General features: G+C 42.2%; 1 protein-coding gene and 1 long non-coding RNA gene across 16 annotated transcripts in view; one reads left to right on the plus strand and one right to left on the minus strand.

Moving 5' to 3' along the window:
* Positions 1-20,210, minus strand: part of LOC131678358 (neuronal acetylcholine receptor subunit alpha-7) — a 1,795,942-nt gene that overhangs the window by 1,355,180 nt on the left and 420,552 nt on the right. The gene's annotated exons all lie outside the window — the stretch shown is intronic.
* On the plus strand, positions 1,168-1,427 carry LOC131678367 (uncharacterized). Its single transcript, XR_009303639.1, has 2 exons — positions 1,168-1,219; positions 1,343-1,427. It is a non-coding gene; the product is annotated as an uncharacterized LOC131678367 (long non-coding RNA).

The following is a 20,210-nucleotide window of genomic DNA, read 5'->3' on the forward strand; positions in this document are numbered from 1 at the left end:
TTCGGAAATCAACGACCCTACTAGCTGTTTTATTCTGTCAGCTAACCTTTGGCTCTATCTGTCCCTTTCCATCATGCATTCCAAGCGAAGGATCGTCATGGTTTTCGTCTTCAGGAGAATCTCAACAGGCAATTTAATTTCTTCCCCTCGCGGAGAGGAGTACTTGCTAGGGTGTTGCGCAAGAGTCGATCAACGGTAGGTTGTCTAACTCTTGGCGCAAACAAATCAGACTGGTTCTACTAAATTTGAAAAATATTGCTGAATATGACATGACCGCTACATAACACCAGGCTTGTTTTACGAAAATTTGGTATTAGGATTAATACCAAATTTTCGTAAGGGACAATTTTACGAAATGACTAAGACTAACAATAGAAAAAAACTACAACTAATATTTACAAAATGTTATGTACAACTAATCCTAGGTTCGCCTTGAATACAGAAATACTGATGGGTTTGACATTTTCCCTGCTGCGCTCCGGTACTGGCCTTGATACAAAAATATTGAAATTTTAGATCAAGCCGAAACCCCAACACTACAACAAACATTGAGTTTCTTACGACTCTCAATGCAACATAATTCCTAATATCACTTCATGAATACTACAAGAAACAGGCTTATTGAGTTCCAGAACTACTCCATTCCTTACGTTGGAAATATATCCCTTCACTCAATTTACTGCACAGTTTTGTCTTTTGAAAGCACCTCAGAGCTCTTCCCTGAATAAACACTTTCTACTAGACAAAACGCAGAACTGAACTTCATAATTTCCTTTGCAGTGACTCGAACGCCGAAATAATTCAGCTAGTGAGAAATCTGCACATAATTCTCCTGAAAATATCCCCCGAAATTCCCCCGAAAATCCCCTGAAAATATCCCCCGAAATCCCCCGAAAATATCACCCAAAAATATCCCCCGAAAATATCTCCCAAAACAATCATTTTGGTTATGTATTAACGCCGGATGTATTCCGACAATACGAACACATACCCTAAATGACCACATATCCCATAAATCCATCTTATGTTGCATTTCCTATGTCGAAAAAAACTTTCGACAAAACCGAAATGCAACGAAAATGAAAAAGTTCCCAACCCTATTAAAGCTCTCATAAACTCACGCATACACTGAACTACCAACCTGCAACGAAGAGAAACGTCAAACTAAAAAATATTCGAAGTGATGTGTTGTGTGTTGTGTACATTGGAAACTATACAGGTAATTTATCAAATATTCACATTAAATGGCTTAAAAATGTACCGAAAAAGCGTTTCCGAAAGACGGATTACGTAATGGAAGGTGAGTGAACTAATTTTGGTTGTTTTTACTGTTTTTTTTCAGGCTGAAACGGACCCACCAAAAACCAAAACAAATCTACTTAGATGGAGGCTGGGATGTTTCCGCGCGGCACTGGACTGTTCTGGACGGACGGATTTGGACTCTTGAAGCGGACGACAAATTGATGCTGGTGAGTTTAAATGATTTTTGTAAATGTTTGCCAGACCTGCTAACAAACGTTTGACGAATTTCAGAATCGAAGGATGTCGCATGCAGCTGGACTGGACGTGAATGTGGACCACGGCACGGGGCCGGAACTATTTAACGGGACTGGCGCTGGACGGACTGCTGCCATGCTGACCCGGAATTGCCTCAAACGGCCTAATTGAAGACAGCTATAACGGATGCCGAGAAGGAAAGTTGACTTCCAATTCAAGGTAAGTGTGTGAACAAATTCTAATGTTTCCTTTTTCTTTTTAGGAACAATCGGACGGCGGAACCCAAGATGTCAATCAACCCCGAAGGAAAGACGATATAAGACCGAAAATCCTAACATAATTTCCCACGTTAAATCATAACCCCACTAAATCATCAAAATTTTGCTATTTAATTGTGATATTTATCACAATTAAACTAAAAACTACTAAACACTTAAATAAATAACAAAGAAAATAAATAACAATTAACAAATAACATGAATATAAAGAAATATACAATAATTTTAAGTACTAACATAGATATAAGGAAACATTGTGAACTACAAACTAACATTACTTATATCCGAAAAATAGTATTTACAAAAATTTTATACATTGGGTGGTCGTGCAAAGGCACAATCCCCTTTCTTCTTCCACCCACAAGTCTTGTATAGGTTGTTAACAAGGTATGTGTATCCCGATGCAATACAACCTGTGTTTTTTTCAAACATGGTTAAATTTCCAGGAACACTGCCGATTTCTTTAAATTGCAACGCTATTCAGCTAAAGCAATTTGTTACTGACAGCTCGATTAACTCGGGTTTGCTCAACATCGTCTGTAGGACTTCTGAGTCTTATTTTACGATCAACGTTTAAGATTCCCCCGTCTTAAACTCACGCTTTGTTGCTTCTCGCGGAATTTTCGCGGTACTCCTCATCAACGCACTAGTGGCTCCGAGTTCTTGGTTTTATAGGTCATCGTCCTGATGAAATCAAGGACTCACTCTGTCTTCAGGTCGAGGGGAACTTGTTCGTTCAGTAACAAATGTTTTATACCCAAGAGTGCTGTAACTCAAGGAGATCTAAAATGACCATAATCCAACACGTTCGCAAAGTTCTTCTTGAGCTAGAATGAAGATCTTAGCAACAAGGTTGCCCCCAGTAAATAAACGTTGTTGTGGGGGTGCACTGTCTGAAGGACAGTGCTAACTTTACGAGCTGCGGTACAGTATTTTCTGCAACCAGAGCAAAAGCATCATGGTGCGTTGTCTCAATCAGTAAATATTGAGAGGTACATAGCTTGACTTCTATCCGATCAACGAATGATCGGTGTCTATAAAGCGAAACTTGAATGGGTAAGTTTCTTGAGAAACTTGCAGTTGAAAATTCCCAGTCTCTTCCCCTTCAAGTCCTCAAGGTCATAGCAGTGAGTTCCTACTACCCTTTTCACTACAGCTGGCACATACTTGGAGGCCAGCTTTGCAGAAAATCCCTTGCCTTTGTCCGATTGTTCCATGTTTTTCTTCAGAACCTTCTCACCCACAGAGTAAGTTGGACAATTGGAACGAAGATTATAGTATGACGAGTGTTTGCTGTACGCCGCTTTCAAGTTCTCCCGAACAGGCCCGACGAGAGGGGGGGCAACTACCCTGGGGCCCGGGTCTGTTTTGGGGGCCCGCATTTTTAACTGAATTTAATTTATTTTAATTTAATTGTTGAAGTTTATTGTTTCTGTTGGCACTGCAAATATACCACAATCAACTACGTTCCAGTCGTTCCAATGGTTTTATGAAGTACGTGAACGTAACCCTATTAGATTCATTTAACAGTGCAATTGAACCATTCTTGTTTCATTTATCGCAAGTGTTTTTAAAAGTGTTCGTAACAAAGTTGAATACGCACAGTACAGTATGAAGTTGTATACAATTTAACATATTTTTAGCTAACTGTTACTAATAAAAGTTGGATATTCTCGGAATGGGATTGACGAGAAGATGACGAAAATAAATGTATGAAGCCATTTTGAAAACTAAGATGGCGAATTTCAGTTAAGATATCTGTATAAGCTAAATTATTGACATTTTCGAAATAAAATAATCATATAATAGATATAGATATAGTGATGCGGATGATGTGATTATAGAAAATTTTCTCAACTAGAAGGCACTATCTTGGCCTCCAAAAGGGCATCACTCATTTATTCGTCAATCCCGCCTAAAAATACCCTCATAGTTTTTACAGAAATTGTTCGAAATAGCACCAAGCTACCATTTCTATCATCTACTCGTCAAGCCCGTTTCAAAAATTCCCAAATTTTTAGGGTTATCGAGATTATTGTTCAATCGGAAGTCTCCATCCTGGATTTCAAAAGGGTACCAAATATCCATTTTCATCATGTACTTGTCCAGCCAGTTTCGGAAATACCAATATTGTTAGGGTTATCGATAATGTCGCTCAACCAATGAATTTTAGTAAGAATGTAAAGCGAACTTTTTTACGATCTTCCCAAAAAAACGAACACTTTTTTACGAACTAATTCAATTTACGAATCCTTGGCTTGGTTCGTAAATGGAGGTTCCAGTGTACACATCTGATGAAGAAAAATATGGGAATTTAACTGGATACTTACTCTACCCATTAGTATTCACCAAAAGTTGAAACTCTTTCTCTCACAACTCTCTGTCTCAGTCTTTTTAACAGCAGACTTCGCTGTTGGATCCCAGTCATCGCCTTCGTAATGTTTTTTCTCTGAATGTTAGCGCAAGTGTAACAACTGATTCCAAACCCGATTTTACCATGTTCAGAAACCGATAAAGAAAACTCGTTCATAGTGACAACTGCAATAGCTGAATCCAGTACCTCAAAATCAACAGCATGTACCAACAACAAGAAACAAGGCAGCATCAGTGGTGCGAAACTTCACATTTAGTTGCTTATTTCTGATAAATTTGCTGAAACAATATTCAGTTTCAACGCTTCCCTCATTCATTCACTTCCAAACTAACTGAAATGTTATGAAGAATCGAATGGTTGAGTGCAGGAGAAATATAAATTCATTCACCAACTAAAGCATTTATTTGTTATTATGTGGACAGATTGAAGGCAGAAGTTCTTTTACATTTTCGAGCATAACTGAGCTGCGTAATCTATATCTGGTGCACTTTTGCTTGATAATCCCTCTCAGAGCTAGCATAGAAACAAGATTCAGTTTGCTCCTGAAACCAAACATATGCGAACATGAATGCGTTGTACCGAAAAAGCAAAGGACGAGGGAAACAAACCAAACATTCGATTCATCGCGGCGGGAATGAATTGAATTTTTCTCTTTGAACCTCGCGCAGGGATATCAATTTTTCTGAGCTCTGATTCTGGGCAGCATTAACGATGGTAGCATTAACGTGCGTCAAGGGAGCATGAACGATGGCGATATGGACTGTATGGCAACGCCGCAAAAAAGGATTCTAATTGCAATGGCAAGTCGGATGTAAGCCATTCTGATGGCCAGCCACAAATATTCCTTTATTAATTTTTATTTTTTCCATCTATTACATTTTAAAATACTGACGACTCTGTTAAGCTAACGCATTGAATCGTGTCAAATAAACAATTTTCGAAAAAAATAGTTTAATTGAAACGGTTGCATCCGTGTAATTTCTCTAATCGATATTGAAATAAGAAGTCATATATGGTAGGGCCCGTCAGTACTTCAAACCCTGGGACCCGGCGCGGCTCTCGACGGCCCTGCTCCCGAACCTCTTCGAGCATTTTCTCCCTTTCCTCGTTCTTCAGCTGACCGTCGTTGGTCGTTGGCGAATCCCTCAGATAGCGATATTCCCTACCGTCAGAAACCATATTCCGGCCGAACATAACGAAGTACGGAGTGTAGCGAGTGGCATCGTGAACTGAGTTGCGCACGGCATTGGCTATCTGTTGTAGGTTATTGGCCCATTCTTTGTGGTCTTTCCGAATTGAGGCTCGTATTGCTGTCGTGATTACACGGTTGACTCGTTCCGTATCGTTTACCTGAGGATGGTAGTTCGGAGTTCTCCAGTGCGTCACGTTATACTTCGCTAGCAGACTTTGGAACATCGCTGAAGTAAACTGTGTCCCATTGTCCGACAGGATCACTTCCGGAACACCGAACAGCAGGAAGATGATGTTTTCCACAAATTGTACCAACGTTTCCGCGGTCGCTTGCCTAAAAGGCTGCACCAGCACAAACTTGCTGAAGAGATCAGTTACGATGAGGAGACATGTACTTCGGCCTTTGCCGGAAGCTGGAAGTGGACCGACATAGTCCATAGCCAAGAACTGCCAGGGATACTGAGCCAACTTCTTCTGCTCTGCCATCGGCGCGGTCGTATTCTGGTTTGTTGCTTTACTAGTTTGGCATGCAAGGCACGCCTGACATTGCCTTTTCACTTCGCTGCTCATTCGTGGCCAGAAATAGCGCTCCTTCACCGCTGCTAGTGTCTTCTCCGGACCGAGATGAGCTCGATCGTGAATTTCGTGGACGATTTCCTTCCGCTCTACCTTCGACGGGTATCTCTTCCACTGGAATCGTGCATCTTCCACTTTTTTGTACCCTTTGACGTACTTCAAGATCAGTCCATCTATCACCCTGAAATCCGGGAAACTCGCTGGGTCTTTCTGGATCTTCGCCGCTAATTCCTGATGCTCGACATCGGTGGTTAGGGCAAATATTGTCTCCACCGACCTCGACAAGCAATCTGCCAGCATATTGTTTTTACCCTTCCGGTATTCTAACTCGATGTCGTATGACTGAATCTTCAGTGCCCACCTTAACAACTTCGAGTTACCCGATTCCACCCCAATCGTGAACAACCACAGCAAACTACGCGCGTCGGTTACCACCTTGAACCGGGAACCCTTCACATAGTGACGAAAATGCTCAATCGCTAGCAAAACACCCAAGCATTCTTTCTCCACGCTGGCGTACTTCCGTTGCGTGCTACTCAGCTTCCTGCTGAAGTAGGCGATCACTCTCGGCTGATCATCAACGTGCTGTATCAGTGCAGCACCAACCGCATTGTCCGATGCATCAGACTCGATCGTAAACGGCTTCTCGAAGTTTGGATTCCCTAGGATCGGCGCCGACACCAATGCTGCTTTTAGCTCTCCAAACGCTATCTCTGCTGCTTCCGTCCACACAAACTTTGCTTTCGATTTTTTTAGCAGGTCGGATATCGGAGCTACGATGCGACTGTAGTCACGTATGAAGCGCTGGTAAAACCCTGCCAAACCGAGAAGTCGCCAAATATCCTTCACGTTCTTCGGACGAGCATAGTCGAGGATTGGCGAAATCCGTGCATTGTCAATGGATACTCCTCTCTCCGTTAGCAGGTACCCGAGATATGTCACCTGCTTCCTGCAAAATCGACTCTTATCAAGCGATATCGTCAGATTTTCCTTTGCCAAACGTTCTGCTACTATTTTCAGTAGTCTCACGTGCTCACTGAACGAATTCGTCGCTATCACGATATCGTCCAGGTAGACGAAAACGTTTGGTTCGAGATCGAATCCGATTACACGGTCCATAAGCCGGCACATCGTGAACGGTGCGTTTGTTAAACCAAACGGACAAACTTTGAACCGAAACAAGCCTTGCGGTGTGCGGAATGCCGTATAGTCCCTTGATTCTTCCTTTAGAGGAATCTGGAAATAGGCATCCTTCAAATCCACTACCGAATAATACTTCGCCCTCCCTAAACGATGAAAGATCTCTCCCATGTTCCTCATCGGGTACGAGTCTTTCTTAGTCCAGGCGTTTATCTTGCGAGAGTCCAGACAGACTCGTAGTTTACCATTCGCTTTCCGAACTGGTACTAAAGCGCTGGCCCACTCGCTCGAACACTCTTCGATAGCATCCATCTGCTTGTATCGTTCAATCTCAGCTTCCATTTCCGCTTGTACTGCTGGTGAACACCGATACCATGGTTGTCTTCTCGGTTTTGCTTCTTCGGTCAACCGAATCTCGTGTTGCAACAACGAGGTCCTACCCAACTTATTTGCTGTTGTGCATGAAAATTTCTTAATTGCTTCAATCAGCTTCTTTCGTTCGACGAGTGTCAGATCATGTTCCGTTTCTACCGTCTCCGGAGTCGTTTTTGAAGGTTCCGGTAGCTCTAGAGCCGGAATATCCAACGTCGCATCAGGGTCAACATTCTTCAACGCGGGTAGCGTCTCGATCGGCAGCAAGGTGAATTGGATCGTATCCACCTTTTCATTTCCCGTTGGAGTTGTCTCAACAGTGGCCACTCGTTCAAATCCGTGCTCTCCCTCAACCATCGGCTCAATTCCGAACGATTTCCAGAAGTTGTATCCCACGATCAGCTCTCTACAAATCTGCGGTACCACTAGCGTCGGAATCACTCTGGTCATTCCCTTGAATACCATCGGTAGCTGTACGAATCCGAGACATTCATGTACGGTTTTGTCGGCCGTGGCAATCTTCAGCGGGCTACGCTGCATCGTCAGTCCATATCTTTTGGCAATATCAGTCATGCTCGTGACACTGACGCTTGCTCCAGAGTCGAGTAGAGCGTCGTAATCGGTGTCAAAAATCTTCACGGTTACGTGAGGGCTGCTCTCGGTGTGGACCCTTACTTCACACACCTTCAGAAACGGGTCCTCAAACGGACTAGAACTGGGAACATCGTTTGTCGGCGGAATGCTGTTGTTCCCAACTGCGCATTCCTGACCTAGTTTCCCGATCGATTACCTATCCTGTCCCGGTCAATCCGTGGGTGGTTCTCGCAGGTCACCGTCGTCTTACCGGGTGTTCCGCAGATGTAGCAGAACAACTGCTTTTCGTGTCTGCAGTTTCGCCAAATATGTTCCCGGTGGCAATTCCAGCAAAGGGGACCATTTGGCTGTTCGACTGCCGGCGTGGCACTGGGTTGTTGAGCACGCGTTACTGATTTGGACTGCTCCTTTGCCCGCCGATCACCATCGAACCTCTTTCCTAACGCGTTCACCTCGTCTGCTTCGGAATAGGATCCCGTCGACTCTTCAGCCTCGATGTTGTGTAGACCCGTCGTGTTGCGTGTCGGTCCTTCTCGACACTGTCTGAGTGCCGGATCGTTCGCATCGATACGGTACGCATAGTATTCGAGCTTGCGCAAATCTCGTACAGTTCTGCACGCCAGTTTGGAACGGTAGTGTGGACGCATGTTGTCCCAAATGACTTCAAACACCCTTTCCTGATCAAGTGGTGATGATAGAAGCTTGTTCAACCTCTCTATCTCCGTTTTAAACGTCAAGAACGGCTCGTTCCTAAGTTGTTTCCGCTCGTAAATTTTTTGACGATTTCCCTGGTCCTTGTTCGGGTTGCCGTACATATAGCGGATTTTCTCCTCGAAGTCCTGCCAATCTAGGAACTCGTCAGCGTAGCACAAGTACCAATCGTAGGCATCTCCTCGCAATATGGTATGCACTCGCTGCAACAGGATGTCATCTGCGATCCGGTCCATTCGCGCTAGCCTACGAATCTTATGGAGAAAATCTTCTAACGATCGATGGCGGGGGTTGCCACTAAAAGTTAGATGCCATTTCTCCATACGCCGGTCCGCGTCCTGAATCTCACGATCCGCGATTCGTCGATTCACACGACGTCTTGGACGAAACTCCTCAGCGTCATACCCATCTTCGTCCTCGCTACTCTGCAAGATTACTGCACTCTGCCTTCGATGCAGGCCACCGGTGGGATTACCTCGACTATCCCACTGAGAAAAACTCCGTCTGTCGCTCCACCGCCTATCAGCTGGATCCTCCCGTTCAGCTATTCTAGTCTCCATGCCACACATTCTGCTCAACCGTCGCGCTTGCTCCTGACCGTCTCGTGTATCGTAGTACGAACGGTCGCTTACTGTCTCCATCCGTCGTTCGACTGATTCCCTTCGAATCGCCCATCCTCTATCGGACTCATCCTGTCTCATCTGTGGAATGCCGCTATATCGTCGTTGTGGTACCTCTTCTCTCAGCCTGCGTTCGGTTTCTGGACGGTTGACTCGGTTGTACGGTGTCGGTTGCGCTTCTCTGTCGAACTCCACCCTACTCATCAGCTCGGGAACTTGAAGCCCTCGATTGGAAGGGTTGACGAACCTCATCGGATCCGGTATCTGGGTTGCCAGTCTAAAATCTGCCAATTCTCGCCTCAGCTCAGCCACTTGCATTCTCAGCATTCTGTTCTCGTCGTTAAGTTGGTTTTCCCTCCGTAGTTGTTCCTCACTTGCCGTTTTGGGAATTGCTCCAAGGGATCGCTTTGAATTCTCATCAGCCGACCTGTCTTCGCGTTCTTGTCCGTCGTCTCGATACTCCTTGTCTTTCCTATCATCATTCCCTGACTCCAATAACTTTTGCTGATTGTCGACAACTTCTCCTGAGTGAGAATCTTCGGAACCCTTCTTCCCACTAAATCTGTTCAACACACTTCGAATTTCCCTTATCAGTTCTTTACGCATGGCTTCGGATCCAGGATCCTCAGCTATGTTTCGGGCGACCCTAAGCGCGTAATGTTTTAATCGGGAAATGCACCTTTCATCTGGACCTTTCTCCAACTTCCCTCTCAAAACATCGATTATACTTGACACGCGATCGAACTCTTGTTCGATAGTAAACCGCGACGGATAATTCCGATTTTCCCTCACATCTTCGTAAAAAAGGTTTCGTAACAGTCGGTATTTGGCTTCCGAATCATTTTTTGTTTCCTCAACCTTACCACGGATTATGAGCTCGTAATCCACTTCCTCATTGGTTAAGTGGTCGGCTCTCGGAAACTTAGAAGCCATTTCGGTTTTTTTGAATATGTAAAATTTAATAAATAGTATAGAAAATGTACAAAAATGGTAAATATAAACCCTTATCTCTAATAAATGTTCCCACACAAAGATAACATCACAAGAATATTCCTTAGAATCCCCAAAATATTTCTGTATCCTCAATAAATTTCTCCAAAAAAATATGCCTGATGATATTTCTCCAAAATAAACGGTCTCCAAAATATGTTACATTACCCTAAATACTACATAAATTACAAAAATGAACCTAGACTAAAAATGTACATAAGAACGAAAATAAATGACGAAAACAATCATAACTTCAACAATATTCTCCAAATATACTTCAAGAATTCCGAAAAAATCCTGCAGTTGGGCGCCAATTTGTAGCCAGCCCTGGTCGATCCCTAGCAAGCGTGCAGCTTATGCGCCACTTCCCGTAGGAAGACTGCACACCAAGATTTGTTTGCCCGGATGAGACTCTTCTTAGGGCGAGCCCCTGAAGAAGATTCACCTAAAAGAAATTAATCAGGATCGAACCAGACAGGCTTATCAAAAATCAGCCTCCAAAAGTTGGGTAGACGACCCTATTATCAACTAGCAGCAATCATTAAAAACCTCATCACCCTCAGATAATTCGCGGTAAGAAACTCCCCATACCTAACTTATCATCACTGGAACTGCAGCCACTCATCAACAGGTGGCACAACACGTTGAAAGCGAAGCTTTCACCACTCATCAAATTCCGCCAAGCGGAAGACAGTGAAACGAAACGAAAACTACACCGAACGAAGTGACGTAACCATACTAGAACGAGACTAAAACCATAAGGGAGTACTACATGAATCTACAAAACATTCGCTACATTTACACTAAACAACATTTTTTTTTTTCATACGTTTATTTGACACGGCATTTGCAAAAGCTTTTTACGCCAGTTTCTTTTTTACATAGCACGTTACAAAAATCCTTAAGACTAATTTTAACTATACTAGTACTTTGTCTAAAACTAACACTGAAATCACTTAATTGTTTGCTTTTTTCCTTACATTGTTGTATTTCATAATGATCTAGTATTTTCGGGTGCATTTATTTACTTTTTTTCTGTTTTTGTCTAAATTTAAAAACTAAATATACTAGGACACTTTAATTGGTGAATGATTAGCCTTGGATGAGAGTATGAGGAGATGAATTTAATTAAATTTTGACAGACGCTGTTTTTAGAAAATGATAGATAAGTTCCATGTATAGAGGATCGCGATACGCCAGGATGTCTCTAACAGGAACATGGATTGGTCTTCCTCGGACTTGTAAAGAATCTACTAATTGTGATCTGGCTTCACGATATTCAGTGCAGGACCAAACAACATGCTCAATGTCGTGGTAACCTTCTCCACAAGCACAATGATTACCCTCAGCGAGCCCAATACGACGGAGATGCGCATCTAAAGTATAATGATTGGACATGAGCCTAGACATCACACGGATGAAGTCCCGACTTACATCCAATCCTTTGAACCATGCCTTCGTTGATACTTTAGGGATAATTGAGTGTAGCCATCGTCCCATATCTCCATTGTCCCAAGATGTTTGCCAACTAGCAAGTGTCCTCTGTCGAGAAGCGCTATAAAATTCATTGTAAGCGATGGGTCTTTCATATATTTCACCATCTAGTGCACCAATCTTGGCTAAATTATCAGCTTTCTCATTGCCCGCAATAGAGCAATGGGCGGGGAGCCACACTAGGGTAAATTTATAACATTTTCTTGTCAGGTTACTCAGAGATTCTCGTATCTTCCCCAAAAAGAATGGATCGTGATTATCAATCCTCTTTGAGCGTAGAGCTGCAATTGTGCTGAGACTATCAGTGAGGATAAAGTAATGGCGGGTTCTGCAAGTTTGAGAGAAATTGAAAAATTATTGTTGAAAATACCGAAACCAGTGGCCTCACTGATTCGTGACCCATCAGTGTAAAACATTTTAAGGCAGTCTATGTGTTGATATTTACTTGTGAATATTTTAGGGATCTCCCGCGAGCGTAGATGATCCGGAATTCCACGAATCTCTGCTTGCATGGACGTGTCGAAGAATAAAGTGGATTCAGGAATATCTAGTATATTGACGTTTGTGTGAACATACCTAGCAGGCGTTATTTCTTGTGACATGTGATTGAAATACACTGTCATGAATCTGGTTTGGGGTTGAAGCTCGACAAGTCTTTCAAAATTTTCAATTACCAGTGGGTTCATAACCTCACATCGAATAAGTAAACGAGAAGAGAGATCCCAGAATCGGTCTTTTAAAGGAAGAACTCCCGCTAGTACTTCAAGACTCATTGTATGGGTCGACTGCATGCAACCTAAGGCAATTCGTAAACAGCGATACTGTATCCGTTCCAGTTTAATAATGTGAGTGTTCGCAGCTGAACGGAAACAGATGCACCCATATTCCATTACTGAAAGTATTGTTGTTTGATACAATCTTATCATGTCACTTGGATGAGAACCCCACCATGATCCAGTTATTGTTCGCAGAAAATTTATCATTTGTTGGCATTTCGTTATTAGATACCTAATGTGGCCTCCCCATGTGCCTTTAGAATCGAACCAAATTCCAAGGTATTTAAAAGTCAGGACTTGGGCTATCGTTCTACCAACCAACTGAAGCTGAAGCTGAGCTGGATCACGCTTCCTTGAGAAAACGACCAACTCTGTTTTCTCCGTAGAGAAATCGATGCCCAGCTTTAAAGACCAAATTGATAAATTATCCAAGCTATCTTGCAATGGTTGTTGTAAATTTATAGCTTTCGGTCCTGTGGCAGAAACCACCCCATCATCTGCAAGTTGTCTTAAAGTGCATGGGCTGACAATACAATTATCAATGTCATTCACGTAAAAATTATAGAGAAGGGGGCTTAGACAAGAGCCTTGTGGGAGGCCCATGTAACTTATTCTGAGTGTCGCCAAATCGCCATATGAAAAATGCATGTGCTTTTCTGACAATAAATTGTATAAATAATTATTTAATATCGGTGAAAGACCACATTGATGTAGCTTCTCCGAGAGAACATCAATGGAGACTGAGTCGAATGCTCCTTTTATGTCTAAGAACACAGACGCCATTTGTTCTTTTTTTGCGTAAGCGAGTTGGATTTCTGACGAAAGTAGCGCCAGACAATCATTCGTTCCCTTTCCCCTCCGAAAACCAAACTGGGTATCTGATAGCAAGCCGTTCGCCTCAACCCAATTGTCGAGACGTCGTAGGATAATTTTTTCCAACAATTTCCTGATACAGGATAGCATTGCAATCGGTCGATACGAGTTATGATCGGAGGCTGGCTTTCCCGGTTTTGGAATAGCGATAACTCTCACTTGTCTCCAGTCGTGCGGCACAATGTTCTGCTCAAGAAGCTTATTGAATAAATTCAACAAGCGTCTTTTTGCTAGGTCAGGCAGATTCTTCACCAAGTTGAATTCAATTCTGTCTAGTCCCGGAGCATTATTGTTGCATGAGAGGAGTGCAATTGAGAATTCCATCATTGTCAAAGGCGAATCTATGAAATCGTTACTTGTGGGAGCATCGCGAGTGATTTTCTGCGCAGGAGCAGAATCGGGACAAATTTTCTTGGCGAAATTAAATATCCAACGATTCGAAAAATCTTCGCTTTCATTAGTCACGTTTCGATTCCTCATTCTTCTGGCTGTGTTCCAAAGAGTACTCATTGATGTTTCTCTTGACAAGCCATCAACGAAGCGTCTCCAATAACTAGACTTTTTGGCACGACGTATACTGTCAAATTTGTTTTGCAAAATGAAATAATTTTCAAAGTTCTCACGTATACCCCCTTTCTGTTTCATAATTTCTTTGTAGGCAACTTGTTTAGCTTCATATGCATCAGAGCACTCTTTGTCCCACCAAGGATTAGGGGGGCGTCTATTTATTGTCATTCCAGGATTGCATTTCGTTTGGGCTTGTTCTGCTGCTTCAATAATTAAACCCGCTAAGAATTCATATTCTTCGGTAGGGGGTAGCTCTTCTGTAGAAGCAAGAGAAGTGGAAATTAATGTTTCGTATGTTTTCCAATCAATATTTCGTGTTAAGTCATAAGGAACATTGATTGAATTCGTAAGGCCTAATTCGCTGTTAATTGAAACAACGATTGGCAAATGATCGCTACCGTGAGGATCAGGTACAACCTTCCACGTGCAATCTAACCGAAGTGATGTCGAGCACAGAGACGGATCTAATGCACTTGGACGTGCAGGAGGTCTGGGGATGCGTGTTGTTTCGCCAGTATTTAAAACTGTCATATTAAATTCGTCACACACATTGTATATCAAAGAGGATCGATTATCATTGTAGAGGGAACCCCACAATACTCCGTGCGAGTTGAAGTCTCCCAGTATCAGACGCGGAGCAGCCATGGATTCCACTACCTCAAAAATTTGATGTTGTCCAATTTGAACTTTGGGAGGTATATATATAGAAGCGATAGACATGTCTTTGCCTTTAATGTTCGTTTGGACAGCTACAGCCTCAATGCCCGTATACAAGGGGATGTTAATTTTATAGAAAGAATAGCACTTTTTAATTCCTAGAAGCACTCCTCCATACGGGGTGTCTCGGTCTAGGCGAATAATGTTGAAATCATTTAAGTTGAAATTAATGTTTGAGGTAAGCCATGTTTCACATAGAGCAAAAGCATCGCATTTTAAATTATGCAGTAAAATTTTTAAGGAATCAATTTTAGGTATGATACTTCTGCAATTCCACTGTAAAACAGTGATGGAATCTTTCATTGGAGGAGGTGAATTACCCATTGAAAGATACAATCGCTGCAAGGATGGGCCATTGAGCAATCAGCTGCTCTAAAAATGTTCTAATTGTTGGGAGGAAAGCTGAAAGTATACTCTTTAGTGGTTCAGAAATATTGAATGCTTTAAAAATCCAATCAACAATTTCAGAAAATTTCAATAATCCTACCCCCGGCTGAGGCTCAGAGGAAGTCGAAATTTTATTATTTCCAGTAATGGTGTTCTGTTTGGATTGTACGTTCCCAAAACCGGGCGGAATTGATTTCGGTTTTGAATCGGAATTTTTCGGTTTTGGGCGCAGTTTATCTATTGGTGGAGAAATTTTAAGGCCCTTTCTTGGCAGCTTGGGAAAAGAAGACTGTTTTCTTTTTCTGGAATTTCCGGGTAAAACAAATGATGTACCTTCGCACGCTCCGTCAGAGTCAGACTGTTCCGAAAATAGAGATGTGTAAGTGTTTTCTAAGAAAATGGGTTTAGGGGTAGCATTTTTCAACATTTCTGCATAGGAGCGCTTAGACCTCTCCTTCAAGGATCGTTTAATCGCAATTTATAAATGGGGCATGCAGGGAGCTCATGTGAGTTTTCTCCGCACATTAAACATTTTTCTGAATTTTCATTGCATGTATCCTCTTGATGAGAACCCCCACATTTGCCACACCGTGCCTTATTGGAACAGTAAGTGGCTGTGTGGCCAAGCTGTTTGCAATTAAGGCAATTCATTACACGAGGGATAAAAAGGCGAACAGGGAGACGAATCTTATCGATAATGACATAGTTGGGCAGCGCAGACCCAGCGAAAGTCACTCGAAATGAGTCAGACAGTCGATAAACTTTTTTATCTCCTTCGTGTGATACTGAATGCAATTGCTTGCATTCAAGTATTTTTACGTCTTTAAGTATGGTGTCTTTGAAACGACCAACCCCATGCTTAATTATGTCATCAACAGTCAAACTCGATTCTGTGATGACCCCATCAATTTCAATTTCCTTTGAAGGAATATACGCTCTATACTCACGCGTAAAAAGCTCGCAAGAAGCAATTGCATTGGCTTGTTTGAGACTACCAACGACAATGCGTATTTTATCTTTATTGACTTTGACGATCTCTTTTACATCCGAGAATCGCGAAGTCAAATCTTTAGAAATTTGAATAATATTTAGCGCCTTTACTTTACGCCTAATAAATACAATCCATGGTCCCGTTGAAGACTCTGGGTAAATTTTAATTCTAGTCGGATTTACATTTTCAGCATAAGGCTTAGGGGGAGGGTCTGTTACTCGTTCTCCCATCTCTTCATCCATTTTACCTAGCAAGAAAAACTATCACAAAAAGGAATGAAAAATATACCTGTTATACCTGTAGAACACACCTCATGTGTTACGTTGTAAACTCGGTGCCCGTTGTTTGACAATGTGACACTTGCTGTCCTTCTTCGTCGCGTTGCTTCTTCAGTAGAGAAATAGGCCTACCTGCAACACTTCAAAACTCTCTCCGGTTAAGCTGCTCGTCGGTATCACCACCACAAGCGCGTTCTCTCCGTTTCCACCGCCGCGGTAAACAAATGTGGCTACCTGTGGCTTGCTGCGAAAATCCCACTGTCGATGCGGCACTTTTCGGTGCCACTTATTTTCCTTATTCGTCGTACCACTTCTGCGGTAGACGAATAGAGCAAATGGGTCTACCTGTGACGCTTCCCCTCTCGTCGATTAGAATTGCCCGACGATACCAATACAATATATTTTTTCTGTGTGTACAGGCACGATCACTGTCGATTTCTGCCACCGCGGTAGGCAAATTCGTCTACCCGCGGTTTGCTGTCAAAACACCGAGGATGCCGTTGACCACGCCTCCGACGTATCAACTGTCGACTCACACTTAACAAACTGGTCTCTCTCTCTCTCTCTCTCTCTCCCACAAAAACGCATACAGCGTCTCGCACTCCGTCACTCTCTCGAGAACAAAACCTTCCACCTGGAGGCACAACCGTCTCGGCCGGTTGCAAAAACTGTTATGACTAAACAACATTTATTTACGGTACAAAACGGAAAGATTCTCATTACTATTGCATGTTTGTTTTTATTGTTCCAATTTTAAATTCTAGGCCTATCTTCTATGTCTGTGTGCGTGTTCTCTCCCTACTGTGCTCATTGACCATACTGTGTGCTTTTTCCATCAAAACTCTCCCAAACTTTTAGTGACGTCACCTCACTGATCCAGTGCTCTATTGGCTAGCACTCTGCACCCGGGTGGCTAACTAATTAAAGGGTTGTGTGTGGCGTTCATAAAAACGGAACTCGATATAATGGCCGACACACAACCTCACTTCATGGACGCGTCCCTAATTCTAGCCGTCCGTGGACGACTTCTCGAGCGATTTGCGCTCTGGTGTCTCAAATCACTGTGGCGTCCTCCCTGGACGCCACCCTTCACACTTATCTAGCAAGAACGATACGACTCACCCAATCTGCTGCTGTTGGTTTCTGCTGCTGCTGTCGATCGTTCTGCGATGCGGTGGCTGTTTCGATGACGGGCGATTACATCGATCGGCCGCGCCGGTTTCTGACCAGCGGTTGTTAGTTGCTGCTGATGTTTGCTTTATTCGGCCGGAAAAGCTGCGATGGTTTTCCCGGCGATTGAAGGAGACGGTTTATTGATGGACCGTCCTTCCTTCCGGCGGCGTAACGGTGCCGGATTCAAATTCGTCCTTGCGCGCGTGCTGCTTTCCTTCGTTTTGCCTCTTCTCTCGTTCGTCGGCGAGCTGTGCGGAATAGAAAATAGAATGCCGTCTGCCTACGACAAACGGGGTCGTTAGCACATGCGTTGGGGTCAATGGCACATAACGTTGAGCACATTTACCTTTTCTAGCAACTTTCTGCACACACTTTCCTACAAACGTACTTTTTACTCCCTTTTAGACTATACTTGAGCTCTGGGAGGGAGAAACAGACTCAATAAATGTGAATGTCATAGCCAGCCAGAACGAAACTGTCACTCCGAGCCACAAAAAAGTGTTCATCGAGGAAATGAGAGTATTGTTATCATATGCTTGCTTGAAAATGTTTCCGAACGATGAATTTCCTTGATTTTTTGTCTAGATTGGGTGTAGCAGTAAATATTATTAAAGTTTTTTTGTGATTTTAATGCCATTTTGAAATTAGCCAGATAGATTTTTCGGTAATCCGTGCTGCCACAATCAAATAAATTGTATTTCTATGTACTCAATGATGAATAAGAATTTAGATGAGTTGTTGATTCGTGCGTACCGCCGCGTTGTAAATCTGTGTGTTCCGACTAAATTACTTTGTTCTCGCTGTAAAACCGCTTGCTTCGGTTGATAAACTATACCAAATCGTAGTTGTACTATCAACGTTTTGACTGCATTGATTAGTTTCTTCGCAAAATTGTGCGCAACCCAAATAATTCGATTTCATCTCGCCGCCGAAACAAAACTCTCCATTGTTTGGTCATTTTGTGTTGGAAATACTACTTCGTGATCATGAACCAGCTAGTGGATAAACCATGCGGAAAGTGTAGAATGGCACTGGGTAAATCTGACCCAGCAGTGTGTGACGGCTTCTGCGATGGATTTCGTTATTTTCACAAACACTGCACCGGCCTAACAGAAGATGAACTGTCTGCGTGTAGTGGCTCAAATGTGCTATGGATGTGTGACGATTGCCGTAGCCTACTGGAAGACGCAAAATTTCGTAATTCGATCAGCTCGGTTAAAGCCGCCCATGAGATACGAGAGAAACAGCGCGATAATGAAATTGGATGTTTAAGGAAAAGTATCGAGTCATTGAACTCTACGATGGCTAAGCTTATAAACTGCACAAAACCGAGTTCATCTGTGCAATGCAACGAAAGTGCCGTGGTCAATGTAGAACACCACCATTCTTCTCCAATATCATTAAACTGCTCAGAAACAATGCATCCTGAAGGAGCTGCTAACGATAGTTTCACGCTATTCCTATCGAATATCAAAAACGACGTCAGCGAGCAGGAAATCTCGATTCTGGTAAAAGAATGCTTAAAAGTAAATGGTTCTGCAAAGGTAAAAAAACTCGTCTCGAATAGGCAAGACGTTAGTACGTTAGACTACGTTTCATTTAAAGTGGAGCTAGACACAAGTTTGAAAAAACACGCTCTTTCATCCAGTACATGGCCACACGGAGTACGATTCAGGGAATTTCGGGATCTTCGCCATAATGAACCTTGGATGCCAACCGTTCGAATGGATTCTTCTAGATCTTAAACCGATTTCCATGTAATGTTGTCGAAATTGTTTCACTGTTCAAAAATGTTACTGATTCTGCATTTGATATGAATTCTTGTGGTAGTTGTTATAATTATGTTTCTTGTTGATTTAGAGTGCTACACACTAGTTTTAAGTTTTCAATTAGACTGTAAATGTCCGTTGAATATACAAATATACAAATAAATATACAAAATAAAAAGTTTCGAGCATCGTTTTAAGACAATATTGCGATCTTGCTATAATGTAAAATAAACGCTAATTTTATATGAAAATTTCAAATAATATTTACATTTTAAGCTCAATGAACTACGCCTAAAATATATTTTATGCTTGTTATAAAACCAGTTATGGAAATGTGACGACGCTGTAAATGTTCTCTACTCCAAGAAATGGGAATATGGAATCAAAACATATGCTGCGACGTGCACGTTTTTTGGTAATTCAAAAATACGTTTTGGTTTAAAATAATTTATATCATCTTTCTATTTAAAACATGCCATAAAAGCTATTTTCATATCTATAGTAAAGATAAGTAATAATGGTGTAAATCGTGCGAAGAAAGTTTTAAAAATTTGTGACTGATTTAACAATTTTAGAATGAGTGACACCTTGCTAGTCAGATTTGATGGTTCTCCAGTTTAAAGTTTCTTTTGAGAGTATACTGCGAAAATGAAAATCATCAACGGCTTAGATGCATGCTAATAAATATAAACAAAGTTTCGAAAAAAATTGGCAAGTTACTTCGACGTGAAGTATGACATCGACATAATATGTTTAATGTTCGGGTGCTCCTGCAGCTTAATCTGATGATCAGAATCATGAAAAAATTCCATTTCTATCTATTAGTTAAAATCTTACACTTC

The sequence above is a fragment of the Topomyia yanbarensis genome, chromosome 2, assembly GCF_030247195.1.
Source record: "Topomyia yanbarensis strain Yona2022 chromosome 2, ASM3024719v1, whole genome shotgun sequence".
In the NCBI taxonomy this organism is placed as follows: Eukaryota; Metazoa; Arthropoda; class Insecta; order Diptera; family Culicidae; genus Topomyia; species Topomyia yanbarensis.